Here is a 5,000-nt window from a genome sequence, read left to right as displayed (position 1 = left end):
AAGTGAACCAGGATTTAAGTTCATGTAGACAGGCACAGAGGGAGGAGGGAGGGAGGGTGGAAGTGGGTTTGGAGGAAACGTAGAGCTGGGTGTCGTCCGCATAACAGTGGAAATGGATGTTGTATTTACGGAAAATCAGACCAAGTGGGAGGAGGTAGATGATGAAGAGGATAGGGCCAAGGACAGAGCCCTGGGGAACACCAGAGGAGAGGGGGGACGGATGGGATGTGAATGATTTTAACTGTATAAATTGAGTGCGGCCAGAGAGATAGGAATGGAACCAGTGTAGAGGGGTGTCAGATATACCAATGGAGGCTAAACGGTTAAGGAGGGTGGAGTGCGATATAGTATCGAAAGCGGCGCTCAGATCGAGTAGGATGAGGATGGATATGAGTCCGGAGTCAGCTGCCATCAGGAGGTCATTTGTGATTTTGAGGAGGGCTGTTTCTGTGCTGGGAAGGGGGCGGAAGCCAGACTGGAACTGTTCGTAGAGGTTATTGTTTGAGAGATGAGTATGAATCTGTAAAGCCACCACTTTTTCCAGGATTTTTGAAAGAAATGGCAGGTTGGAGATGGGACGGAGGTTATTGAAGATGTTGGGGTCTGAACCAGGTTTCTTCAGAATTGGTGTTATGGCTGCGGATTTGAGAGATGATGGGACCAGACTAGTAGACCAGCTCCTTTAGATAGGCCTGTTAGTAGACCAGCTCCTTTAGATAGGCCTGTTAGTAGACCAGCTCCTTTAGATAGGTCTGTTAGTAGACCAGCTCCTTTAGATAGGCCTGTTAGTAGACCAGCTCCTTTAGATAGGCCTGTTAGTAGACCAGCTCCTTTAGATAGGCCTGTTAGTAGACCAGCTCCTTTAGACAGGCCTGTTAGTAGACCAGCTCCTTTAGATAGGCCTGTTAGTAGACCAGCTCCTTTAGATAGTCCTGTTAGTAGACCAGCTCCTTTACATAGGCCTGTTAGTAGACCATTACAATAATCAAATCTACTCAAAACAAATGCATGGATGAGTTTTCCTAGGTCTTTTTGGGACATGAAACCTCTCATTCTTGTTGTGTTTTTCAGGTGGCTGATTTAGTTATCGAGTGTATGTGGCTATTGAAGTTTAGATTGCAGTCTAGAATTACACCAAGATTTCTGACCTGTTTTTTAGTTTGAAGAGAGAGAGAATCAAGTTTTGCACTGACTTTCAATCTTTTGTCAGGTGCACCGAATACAATTATCTCTGTTTTGTCCTTTTTTAGTTGGAGGAAGTTATGTGTCATCCAGGCGTTTATTTGTTCAATGGAATTACAGAGATTGTCGATGGGACTATAGTCATTCGGTGAGAGGGCTGTGGAGATTTGAGTGTCATCCGCATAGTTATGGTAGGCAATTTAGTTCTTTTTTTAATGATGTGTCCCAATGGAAGCATGTAGAGATTGAATAGGAGGGGGCCAAGGATTGACCCTTGGGGAACCCCACATGTCATTTTAATTTGGTCGGACACAAAGTTGCCAATGGAGACATAGTAGCTTCTGTCCTGTAGGTAGGATCTAAACCAGTTTAGGACAGTGCCTGAAAGTCCTACCCAGGTTGTTAGTCTATCTATTAGAATGTCGTGGTCTACAGTGTCAAAGACAGCGCTTAGACCGAGTAGTACCAAAACTGAGATTTGTAAGAACGTTTATGTGAAATGTGTTTGTTTACCTTTTGATTAGGCACTATGTATTATGTTTGTTTGTGTACCTTTAACACTAGAACAGCCATGAATGTGAGTAAAGAAAGTGTTGTATTTTTGCACTCGATAAAATTTCAGGACTCTCCTTTCCATGACTTTTCCTAGATATGTGCGTTCTACCACCCAGTATCCTTACATTTTCAGAATCACTTCAGGATAAGATAGTATAAAGCTATTTTGCTGTTTGTCTGTAGGAAGCAATTCTGATTCTGGTCATTCTGATTCGCACGTCACTGAAAATGTGACAGTCTTCACTCAACAGCCGTTCAGCAGTGAAGTCCTCTTTCTTCTCCACATACAAAAGCAACGTCTTCATATTAGAATATGGATAATAGGGGTTATAATTTCTGTCTCGTTTGCGTCCATTGCTGTCTGTTTACTTTAGTTTTTGCTAGCCAAACCCTCATGTACGCATGCGGGACGTCTCAAGTGTTACACAAGTGAAAGCAGATGTGTAATGATGAAAGCAGATACGGGTCATTTTAACCCTAACCCTGTCAGCAGAGGTGTCAGATACGGGTCATTTTAAAAAGTAGAGGTCAGCAGAACGAGGCATGACGACCTGAGGTGTAAACACAGCCTCTGTGGTTCCTTAACGCCTGTGTGTGTGTGTGTGTGTGTGTGTGTGTGTGTGTGTGTGTGTGTGTGTGTGTCTCTGTTAGTCTATGTGTGTGTGTGTGTGTGTGTGTGTGTGTGTGTGTGTGTGTTAATCTGTCTGTCTGTGTGTGTGTGTGTGTGTGTGTGTTAATCTGTCTGTGTGTGTGTGTGTGTGTGTGTGTGTGTGTGTGTGTGTCTCTGTTAGTCTATGTGTGTGTGTGTGTGTGTGTGTGTGTGTGTTAATCTGTCTGTCTGTGTGTGTGTGTGTGTGTGTGTGTGTGTCTCTGTTAGTCTATGTGTGTGTGTGTGTGTGTGTGTGTGTGTGTGTGTGTGTGTGCGTGTGTTAATCTGTCTGTGTGTGTGTGTGTGTGTGTGTGTGTGTGTGTGTGTGTGTGGTCAGGTTTCATAACGCTTGGATGTCTGTTATGGTGGCACGAATGGAAAGAATTAGTCTCCTAACCCCCAACCCCCCCCTCCCCTCCTCCCCCTCCTCCTCTCCTCCTCTCCCCTCTCTTCTCTCCTCGCCCCTCCTCCCCTCATCCCCCTCCTCTCCTCTCCTCTCCTCCTCTCCCATCCCCCTCCTCTCCTCTCCTCCTCCTCTCCCATCCCCCTCCTCTCCTCCTCTTCTCCCCTCCCCCTCTCTCCTCTCCCCTCCTCTCCCCCTCCTCTCCTCTCCTCTCCTCCTCCTCTCCCCTCCTCCCCCTCCTCTCCTCTCCTCCTCCCCCTCTCTCCTCTCCTCCTCCTCTCCCCTCCTCCCCCTCCTCTCCTCTCCTCTCCCCTCCTCTCCCCCTCCTCTCCTCTCCTCCTCCTCTCCCCTCCTCCCCCTCCTCTCCTCTCCTCTCCTCTCCTCCTCCTCTCCCCTCCTCTCCTCTCCCCTCCTCCCCCTCCTCTCCTCTCCTCCTCCTCCTCTCCCCTCCCCCTCTCTCCTCTCCTCTCCTCCCCTCCCCCTCTCTCCTCTCCTCCTCGTGTCCATGTATTAAGGTATGTGTCGGTCCAGTACATATTCTATTTCTCTTCCTTTCTGTTTGGACTCTAATCACAACAGACTGGAGTGGAAAAAATAATAAAATATAATTTTCTTTTGGCACCTGGAATAATTCCGGTCCGTTACATCCTGGATCTCCACATATGAAGTTCTGTTCTGCTCTTACTGGAGGAATGTGTTCTACCATCTAGTGTCCTACCATCTAGTGTTCTACCATCTAGTGTTCTACCATCTAGTGTTCTACCATCTAGTGTTCTACCATCTAGTGTTCTACCATCTAGTGTTCTACCATCTAGTGTACTACCATCTAGTGTTCTACCATCTAGTGTTCTACCATCTAGTGTTCTACCATCTAGTGTTCTACCATCTAGTGTTCTACCATCTAGTGTCCTACCATCTAGTGTTCTACCATCTAGTGTCCTACCATCTAGTGTTCTACCATCTAGTGTTCTACCATCTAGTGTTCTACCATCTAGTGTTCTACCATCTAGTGTTCTACCATCTAGTGTACTACCATCTAGTGTTCTACCATCTAGTGTTCTACCATCTAGTGTTCTACCATCTAGTGTTGAACCATCTAGTGTTCTACCATCTAGTGTACTACCATCTAGTGTTCTACCATCTAGTGTTCTACCATCTAGTGTTCTACCATCTAGTGTTCTACCATCTAGTGTTCTACCATCTAGTGTTCTACCATCTAGTGTTCTACCATCTAGTGTTCTACCATCTAGTGTTCTACCATCTAGTGTTCTACCATCTAGTGTTCTACCATCTAGTGTCCTACCATCTAGTGTACTACCATCTAGTGTTCTACCATCTAGTGTTCTACCATCTAGTGTACTTGGGGAATTGTGTCAGTGTTGGGAGGAGGGGGGGGCTGTTCTGTAGCATGCTGTGGGACCTGAGGTAGGGGTAGGGGTCAAACAGACCCGAGGATCCGGTACCTCCTGAGTCTCTTAGATGGTAGGGTCAGGGCCAGGGGTCAAACAGACCCGAGGATCCGGTACCTCCTGAGTCTCTTAGATGGTAGGGTCAGGGCCAGGGGTCAAACAGACCCGAGGATCCGGTACCTCCTGAGTCTCTTAGATGGTAGGGTCAGGGCCAGGGGTCAAACAGACCCGAGGATCCTGTACCTCCTGAGTCTCTTAGACGGTAGGGTTAGGGCCAGGGTCCTGGCAGACAGCTGGGCTTCCTTCAGTCTCCTGAGGAGGTGTAGGCGCTGCTGGGCCTCTCTGACCAGAGACACTCCCCCCCCCCCAGAGACACTCCACCTCCACCTCACTGATGTGCCCCCCCCCCCCCCCCCCGAATGAACCACGAAGTCCACGAATGAACTCCTTCCTAAAGCAGCATTATCCAGATGTTTGATGAAAACTCTCTCTCTCTCTGTCCCCCCTTCCCGCCCCCCGCCCAGGCAGGAGTGATCCGTACGGGCCAGGAGGACTTCTTCATCGAGCCCCTGGAGAGGGGGGGGGGCGTGACGGCGGGGGAGGAGGGGGGGGAGGGGTGGGAGGAGGAGGGGGGGGGAGGGAGGGGGGGGGACACACATCGTGTACCGCTCCTCTGCCATCAGGAGGCCGCCTGTCAATCACACAGCAGACTTCTACCCCAGAGGTGAGAGAACACTCTAGAACACTCTAAAACACTACAGAACCCTCTAGAACACTCTACACAGCGCTCTCTCTCCCTCTT

At 48.5% G+C, this 5,000-nt stretch overlaps 1 pseudogene across 1 annotated transcript in view; it reads left to right on the top strand.

Annotated features, from left to right (window-relative positions):
* LOC308174341 (A disintegrin and metalloproteinase with thrombospondin motifs 2-like) overlaps positions 1-5,000 on the top strand; it is a 60,569-nt pseudogene that overhangs the window by 15,324 nt on the left and 40,245 nt on the right. The window contains exon 4 of the transcript in view: positions 4,723-4,922. The product of the transcript in view is annotated as an A disintegrin and metalloproteinase with thrombospondin motifs 2-like (transcript). The remainder of the gene's footprint in view (positions 1-4,722; positions 4,923-5,000) is intronic.

This window comes from Nansenia antarctica, assembly GCF_963989245.1.
Source record: "Nansenia antarctica genome assembly, chromosome: 20".
Taxonomy (NCBI): domain Eukaryota; kingdom Metazoa; phylum Chordata; class Actinopteri; order Argentiniformes; family Microstomatidae; genus Nansenia; species Nansenia antarctica.
The sequence above is the reverse complement of the archived record's forward strand: the minus strand, read 5'-3'. Positions and strand labels throughout refer to the sequence as shown.